Source organism: Triticum urartu, chromosome 7A, assembly GCF_056163025.1.
Source record: "Triticum urartu cultivar PI428250 chromosome 7A, HENAU_Tu73, whole genome shotgun sequence".
Taxonomy (NCBI): domain Eukaryota; kingdom Viridiplantae; phylum Streptophyta; class Magnoliopsida; order Poales; family Poaceae; genus Triticum; species Triticum urartu.
In genome coordinates, this window is record NC_141879.1 from 412431453 (window position 1) to 412441172 (window position 9720).

The window sequence follows — 9720 nt, forward strand, 5'->3', positions numbered from 1 at the left end:
CACTAAGTAATTTTTATTTGCTGTTCTAAGTTGTTCTCTATATTTTGTTATGGATATGGAACACGAAATACCAAAAAAATGTGGTGTACTTGCTACTCATGGAGATGGGTAACCTCCTAAAACCCTCGATGCTCATTATGTGAAAGATATTATGTACTACTTTGATAATCCTAAGAAAACCCCATTCAACTTTATAATGGGTGTAACGTTGGATCAACATGAATATTTTAGGGATTATTGCTTGACTCAAAAAGGGAAACTATTATGGGATCAAATTTATATGTTGCATTGGTATGCTCGGCAACTATGCTTGAGATATGATTATACTTGTTGCTCTAGGATGAAGGCTCCACACCTTCCCTTTTCATGTGAATTTAATGATAATGAAACCTTAGCTTCTTATGCTAATGGTATTTATGATTACTATGATGTGGAACAAATAGAAGAATTCGTTGCTTTTATGGGTGCTTATGAAATTGAATCTTTGTTTAAAGAGTGTGAAAATCTTGATGATGTTGTTTACAGACCTGAAATTTTTTCTATACTTAAATATTGCTATGAAATTATAAATACAATTATTATATTGATGAATTTATTGAGAAAGTCTCTGCTGTCCAAGAAGAGACTAATATTTTGCAGGAGTCTACGGAAGAAGAAATTGATGAAATGGCGAGCTCATTGGATGAAAAAGATGATGACGAGAGTGAAGAACAAAAGGAGGAAGAGCGGATTAGCTACCCATGCCCACTTTATAATGAGAGTAACTCTTCAACTCATACATTGTTTAATTTCCCTTCGTGCTTACCGAAGGATGATTGCTATGATGATTGTTATGATCCCGTTGATTCTTTTAAAATATCCCTTTTTGATGATGCTTGCTATGCTTGTGGCCAAGCTGCCAATATGAATTATGCTTATGGAGATGAACTTGCTATAGTTACTTATGTTAAACATGAAATTGTTGCTATTGCACCCACGCATGATAGTCCTATTATCTTTTTGAATTCTCCCGACTACACTATATCAGAGAAGTTTGCCCTTATTAAGGATTATATTGATGGGTTGCGTTTCACTACTACACATGATGATTTTGATAGATATAATATGCATGTGCTTGCTGCTCCTACTTGCAATTATTTTGAGAGAGGAACTACATCTCCGCCTCTCCATGTTTCCAATATGATAAAATTGCAAGAAACTATTTATACTATGCATTGGCCTTTACTATGTGTGCATGAATTATTCTTTTATGGCATGCCGATGCCACCATACCTACCTATCATGGCATTTCCATAGCCATTCTGAGATATATTGCCATGCAACTTCCATCATCATCATATACATGACTTGAGCATTATTGTAATATTGCTTTGCATGATCGTAATATAGCGAGCATGATGTTTTCATGGCTTGTTCATTTTTTGATGTCATTGCTATGCTAGATCATTGCACATCCTAGTACACCGCCGGAGGCATTCATATAGAGTCATACTTTGTTCTAGACATTGAGTTGTAATATTGAGTTGTAAGTAAATAAAAGTGTGATGATCATCATTATTAGAGAATTTCCCAAGTGATGAAAGGATTATGGAGACTATGATTCCCCCACAAGTCGGGATAAGACTCCGGACTTTAAAAAAAATAAAGAGGCCAAAGAAGCCCAAATAAAAAAAGAGGCCAAATAAGCCCACCCAAAAAAACAAAAAAAAAATGAGAGAAAAATAGAGAAGGGGCAATGTTACTATCCTTTTACCACACTTATGCTTCAGAGTAGCACCATGTTCTTCATATAGAGAGTCTCTTGAGTTATCACTTCCATATACTAGTGGGAATTTTCATTATAGAACTTGGCTTGTATGTTCCGATGATGGGCTTCCTCAAATGCCTGAGGTCTTCATGAGCAAGCAAGTTGGATGCACACCCACTTAGTTTCCAGTTTGAACTTTCATACACTTATAGCTCTTAGTGCATCCGTTGCATGGCAATCCCTACTCCTTGCATTGACATCAATTGACGGGAATCTGCATAGCCCGTTGATTAGCCGCCTCGATGTGAGACTTTCTCCTTTTTCTCTTCTCCACACAACCCCCATCATCATATTCTATTCCACCCATAGTGCTATATCCATGGCTTGCGCTCATGTATTGCATGAGCGTTGAAAAGGCTAAAGCACGTTAAAATGTATGAACCAATTGCTCGGCTTGTCATCGGGGTTGTGCATGATGGAGCATTTTGTGTGACGAAAATGAAGCATGGCCAAACTATATGATTTTGTAGGGATGAGCTTTCTTTGGCTATGTTATTTTGAGAGGACATAATTTCTTGGTTAGTACGCTTGAAGTATTACTGTCTTAATGTCAAATGATAGACTATTGCTTTGAATCACTCGTGTCTTAATGTTCATGCCATGATTAGATACATGATCAAGATTATGCTAGGTAGGATTCCACATTAAAAATTATCTTTTTATCATTTACATACTCGAGGACGAGCAGGAATTAAGCTTGGGGATGCTGATACGTCTCCGTCGTATCAATAATTGTTGATTGTTCCATGCCAATATTCTAAAACTTTCATATACTTTGGCAATTTTTTATACTATTTTGGGACTAACATATTGATCCAGGGCCCAGTGCCAATTCCTATTTGTTGTATGTTTTTTGTTTCCTAGAAAATCCATATCAAACGGAGTCCAAACGGGATAAAAACTAACGGAGATTTTTTTTGGAATATATGTGATTTTGGGAAGAAGAATCAACGTGAGATGATGCCCGAGGGGGCCACGAGGCAAGGGGGCGTGCCCTAGGGGGTCAGGCGCACCCTGGGCCCTCGTGGCCACCCCATAAGGCGGTTGGTGCCCTTCTTTCGCCGCAAGAAATCTAATATCCGGATAGAGATCGTATCCAAAATTCAGCCCAATCCGAGTTACGGATCTCCGGGAATTTAAGAAACTGTGAAAGGGTGGAATCAGGGAACACAGAAACAGAGAGAGACAAAGAGACATATCCAACCTCGAAGGGGCTCTCGCCCCTCCCATGCCATGGAGGCCATGGGCCAGAGGGGAAACCCTTCTCCCATCTAGGGGGAAGTTCAAGGAAGAAGAAGGAGGGGGTCTCTCTCCCCCACGCTTCCGGTGGCACCAGAGTGCCACCGGGGCCATCATCATCACCAGAATCTACACCAACAACTTCACCGCCATCATCACCAACTCTTCCCCCCTCCATGCAGCGGTGTCACCCCTCTTTTACCTGCTGTAATCTCTACTTAAACATGGTTCTCAACGCTATATATTATTTCCCAATTATGTATGGCTATCCTATGATGTTTGAGTAGATCCGTTTTGTCCTATGGGTTAATTGATGATCGTGATTCGTTTGAGTTGCATGTTTTATTATTGGTGCTGTCCTATGGTGCTCTCTATGTCACGCAAGCGTGAGGGATCCCCGCTGTAGGGTTTGCAATATCTTTATTATTTTCTTATGGTGGGTGGCGTGAGTGATAGAAACACAGACCCGAGTAAGTAGGTTGTTTACGTATGGAAATAAAGAGGACATGATGCCTTATAATGCTATGGTTGGGTTTTACCTTAATGATCTTTAGTAGTTACTTATCGAAAGAGGCTACAATTGATCCCCTATACTTGTGGGTTATCAACAACCTCTGCTTCCCTCTATGAAGGGCCTATCTTTTAATTTTCAGTATTTACTTTTATGCACAGAATCAATAGAATACATCCTCATTAAACCTCAATTATTCTCTAGTTGCCAAGCATCATGTGGTGGGGAAAGATCTAGGCACATATGACCAGTCAAATATATTTTATCATGATTTATTATTGTTGACAATTATCTATGATAAATGAGTTGGGAGGCGAAATATTAATCCCCTATCTTTCTTTGTGTTCGATGGATGCCATTTGTTCTAAGAATATGCTTTGAGTAGTAGCAACCATGGAAGACTATGTGATGATTGAGTATGTGGAGCTCTTACTTAGACTCTATTGAATAAGTTGAATTGCAATTGTTTGGTGACTAAGAATATAAGTTGTTGAGTTTCAAGAGAATTCATTGTTTGAACCTTATCATGTGAATTGGTTTATACTTTAACATGAAAAGTTTTATGAGAAAGAGTTGTTATATGATGCTAGGAAAAGTGATTGAAATGATCATTGATCAAACTTGTGCTGTTTTCTAGCATTCACACTTCATAAATTATTTTTTTATCATTTACCTACTCAAGGACGAGTAGGAATTAAGCTTGGGAATGCTGATATGTCTCCAACATATCTATAATTTATGAATTATTCATGCCATGTTTACAACAATTTTATATGGTTTTGGTATGATTTGCATGGAACTAACCCGGACTGATGATGTTTTCAACAGAACTGCCGTGGTGTTGTTTTTTGTGCAGAAATGGAAGTTCTCCACATGAGTTGAAACTTTTTGATGATTTTTTTGGAACAGAAGAGACCCCGAAGCTTCGTGGAAGGACCAGAAGGTGAAGGAGTAGGGCATAAGACACCGGGGCGTGCCTGGTGGGCCACGGCTTGCCCCGGTGGGTTGTGCTCACCTCGAGGCCCATATTCACGTGAAACCAACGCCAAAAAATCCGACAAATAGAGAAGCCATCAGGGGTAACCCTAGATTAGAAGTTCCATGACCGCAAGCCTATGTAGCCACGAAAAACCAATCCAGACCCTGTTCCGGCACTCCACCAGAGGGGGAGATCATCACCGGAGGCCGTCTTCATCACCCCTATGGTCTCCATGCTGAGGAGGGACTAGTCCACCCTGGGGGCTGAGGATTTGTAATAGTAGCTATGTGTTTAATCTCTCTCTCTCATGTTCTTGATGGCACAATCTTGATGTCTCCGGGACTTTGTTAATATAGTTGGATCATATGGTGTTTTCCCCTCCCTATCTTGTTGTGATGAATTGAGTTTTCCTTTCGAGATTTTGTTTTATCAGATTGAATACATTTATGGATTTGAGAGCACTTGATATATGTCTTGCATATGAATACCCGTGGTGACAATGGGCTATTATTTTGATTCACTTGATATATGTTTTGACACTCAAGTCACTGATTCCCAAGGTGACATTGGGGTAATCTATGCATAGGGGTTGATGGACGTTCTCGTCTTCTATTTCTCTGGTAGAAATCTTGGGGCACTCTTTGAGGTTATTTGTGTTGGGTTGAGTATTATGAATATGAATTTGCTTTGGTGTTATTTTAATACGAATTCTTAATAAATCGATCAGAAAGAATAACTTAGTGTTACTTTGGTACAAACTCTTGATAGATCGATCGGAAAGAATAACTTGGTGTTATTTTAGTATGAACTCCTTGATAGATTGATCAGAAAGAATAGCTACAAACAATTTCTTCTTATGTTCTATGCTAGATAGGAACTTTGGAGTGATTATTCATCGCACGTTGAGGGATGGTTATATGATCCAATTATATTAGCATTGTAGAGAGATTGCACTAGCAAAAGTACGGACCCTAGGCCTCATTTTCAAGCATTGCAATACCATGTGTGCTCCGTTTTATCATTTGCTACCTTGCTATTTTTCATTGTTCTTATTACATAAACCAATATCTACTTTCCATATTACACTTGTATCACCATCTCTTCGCCGAACTAGTGCACCTATACAAATTACCATTGTATTTGGTGTGTTGAGGACACAAGAGACTCTTTGTTATTTGGTTTCAGGGTTGTTTGAAAGAGACCATCTTCATCCTATGCCTCCCACGGATTGATAAACCTTAGGTCATCCACTTGAGGGAAAATTGCTACTGTCCTACAAAACTCTATGCTTGGAGGCCCAACACGAGTCTACAAGATTAAAGTTGCGTAGTAGACATCATCAGGATATTTTCCGGTGATGACCGTAGTTTGAGGAGTTCATGTATTCATTGTGTGTTAATGCTTTGTTCAGGTTTTCTATTAAAAGGAGTCCTTAATATCCCTTAGTTTCCTTATGGACCCCGCTACCATGGGAGGGTAGGACAAAAGATATGATGCAAGTTCTTTCCATAAGCACGTATGACTATTTACGGAATACATGCCTACATTATATTTATGAACTGGAGATAGTTTTGTATCGCCCTAGGTTATGACTGTTATATTATGAATATCATCCAACGAATTCACCGATCCAATGCCTACGAATTTCCTATATGTTGTTCATGCTAAGTTACTACTATTGTTGCTACTGTTATACTTGCTAGAAAATCATTGCTATCACGGTTACCGTTACGATTTTTGTTGCTACTACTATCAAAACTATCATGTTATGGTGCTACTGATCACCTTACGATAGATATTTAATCGCCAGGTGTGGTTGAATTGACAACTCAACTGCTAATACTTGCAAATATTCTTTGGCTCCCTTGTGTCGAATCTATAAATCTGGCTTGAATACCCTACCCTCGAAAACTGTTGTGATCCCCTATACTTGTGGGTTATCAGTACACATAGGAGCCGGGCAACCCAACTATTGAGAAAAATCCAGGTTCGAAACCGATGCATATGAAGCCAAAATCCGAGACGCTGAGTACTTCGGGCTTGTAATAAAATTGTATATTTTTAAAGAACTTCTTCATGGCGCAGGGGATGTGCTTATAAAGAAATGAAATAAGGACCTTAGAGGACATGGTTTCTTCATTTCATAATCTCAAGCCTTTACATGCCAAGCTTCAACAAGAGGAAAAAGAATACAACATAAAAAGAAAAGAAGGAAGAAATATTAGTGGACGGGTATTGACATCCGTCTTTTAGGAGCCCCGGCCGAATCCGGCAGCACATCTATGCTTTTGGGCCATTGACCATCTTGGAGTCACCTGTGATGTTAATTTAAGTAAGACTGGTGCAATCTCGGTCCTTTATGCGCTTCAGGTCTTTATTGGCCGGGCCCCTTGAAGGAGGTCTTGCAGGAGTCTGTTTGCGTGGTTTAAGCCACACTGATGAATTCGTGGTTGCCGTCTCTTTGACAGAGGCCTACTGATATGCAGGCTTGAAGCCACATTGGCCTCGGTCGAGCCGTTCCGGCGTGTTTGTGAGTTTTTGGCTCCTCGGCAGCCCAGGGAATCTTGAGTGCGAAATTATGCACCCTGGGGACATAGTGCCCCATCCAGAGAGGGCACACAAGGAGCCCGTATCCCTATTTAGGGTGCGGGGGTAATTGTCTGAGGTAAATTTATGTGGCCCGTGTGCACTTCTAAGAGCTAGCAGTGTGTTTGTTTCCGCGAGCTACCTCCTCGGATGCTTGTACATCGGCTGCAAAAGTCGTGGTCTGCTCCTCAGTCCGGAGTGAGCACTCGATGTTGCCATTGATTGTTATAACAATGTTGGTTCCTAGCGTGCGATAAGCATAATGTGGGACTGTGTTGAAGCGCGCGAAGGCTGTACGCCCCAAAAGCGCATGATATCCATTTCGGAAGGGGGCGATATCAAATATTAACTTTTCGCTTCTAAAGTTTTTGGGTGAACCGAAGACTACCTCTAGAATTACCATGCCGGTGTTGCGGGATTCGATGCCTGGGATGACACCTTTAAAGGTGGTGGTTCTCGGTTTGATCCAGGATGAGTTGATGCCCAGCTTCTTAACCATGTCCTCATAATTAAGGCTGAGGCTGTTGCCTCCGTCCATGAGGACGCGTGTCAGATGGTAACCATCGACAATTGGGTCCAGGACAAGTGTCGCCGATCAGTTGTGTCTAATGTTGGTCGGGTGGTCATGCTTGTTAAACGTGATCAGGCAAGCTGACCACAGGTTCAACTTCGAGGCGACTGGCTCCAATGCGTAGACATCCCGAAGTACTCGCTTCCTCCCCTTTTTAGGGATGTCGGTAACATCTATCATGTTGACCTCAGTTACCTCATCGTGAAACTTCTTTTGGCCTCCATTATTGGGCCACTGAGCTTCATCCTCGTCTTCACTGTGGTTTTGGTATTTATTTGGTCCCTCTGCCACGACCTTGCCAGCTTGTTTAAAGAGATCACTGCTTTGTAAGCATGTAGCCAATCCATGCCAAGAATTGCATCAAAAGGTTGAAGTGGAAGGATGAACTGATTTGCAATGAAATCTTCATCCTTAATAGAAATGTCACAGCCAGGACATACAGTGCTACAAGAAAGGAGTCCCCCTGGAGAACTAACCCTCACTAGTTGAGAAATTTCTTACCTAGACATGTTTGCCTGATTCGCAAAGTCTAGCGGTACATACGAGAAAGTAGAACTATAATCAAATAGTACTAGAGTTTCAACTGATTTGACAGGTAGAGTACCTATAACGACATCTGGATGTCCAGTAGATGATGTAGGAAAGGTATAAAAGCTCTGGCAAACTGGTGCAGGCGGAGCACCAATCTGTGGCACGGTTGGAGGAGCATGGGGTACTGGGTAGTTGGATGGTGTCATGTGAGTTGGTGCCCATTACTACCCTTGAGGACGAGGAACCCAAGTTGCATATGGATATGGAGGAGCTTGAATATTCTGCATTGCTTGGACAGACCCATGTGAGGAAACAAGCATTGATGAGGACTCCGCTTGGGAAGACACAATCTGCCACTTGATAATGTTAGCAGGGTTCAACTTAAAAACCCGTTCCATGTGACCACTTTTGTGACACCATTGCACACACCGGTCCAGTTGCACTCATTAGCTCTATGGCCTTCACCACACTTGAAGCACATCATCCCTTGACCAGGTTTTGGACGATAATGCACGCGTGGGCCAGCAGAGTATGAGGCCTTCTGCTACTTCTGCTTGAAGGGATAGGGGTAGACTAGACATTCTTAAACTTCTTCATGGGGCGACGGTTTGACTTGCCACTGTCACCATAGTCTTGCTTTTGGTTGACACCTGTAGTAGATAAATTACTAGGCCCACGAGGTGGGGAAGATATCATTGGAGGAGGTGAGCCATTCTACAGCTCGAACTCAATATTTTTGGCTTTCTCAACCAAGGAAGCAAAGCTAGAGAACCCAGCAGCATTGAGCACAACACGATACTGCTGCTCTAGCCCATCCTTGAACCTCCTTGCCTTCTCTTTATCGTTATTAACCACCATTGGCACAAAGCAGATGATGTTGTTGAATTCAGTTTCATAGTCCTGAATGGTTCTGTTTCCTTGCCTTAATTAACTTACTTAGTGCATTCTCCATCCTCTCGACATAGGAAGTTGGATAGTACTTCTCAATGAACCAAGTTTCAAAGAACTCCCAAGTAGGTGTAGCCTGCTCTGGTGGTAAAGAGGAACACACATTCTCCCACCAGACGTCTGCATTGCCCTTTTGCTGAATAGTAGCAAACATCACCTTCTGGACTGCACTTGCATGACCTCGGGACGTTGTTCCATGATGCACAACAAATTAGTTGCCATAGCAGGAGAACCACTACCACTAAAAGTATCATGAATGCACCATAGAAGAGATGGCAAAAGATGAATTTGTCTTAGGCCAAAAAGACCATTCATGAAGTGAACTTTACCCAGTCAACCCAGGGAATAAGGGGTAGAAGATGGATGAGTAAAGAACATAGGAACTCATAATTGAAACTAATTTAAGAATGAAATATAACCCTAGGAGACGTAGAAACGAGTACTACTCAAAAACAAGAATGCTTAATACACATTAGGAAAGCAAAACAAGCAATCGTTGCACACAGGACAAGGCTTGCAAGTATCTATCTAAAACAGATCGTTCCTAT

General features: G+C 41.2%; 1 pseudogene; it reads right to left on the minus strand.

Moving 5' to 3' along the window:
* Positions 1-8817: 8817 nt before the first annotated feature.
* On the minus strand, positions 8818-9487 carry LOC147959778 (uncharacterized; annotated as a pseudogene).
* Positions 9488-9720: the final 233 nt, after the last annotated feature.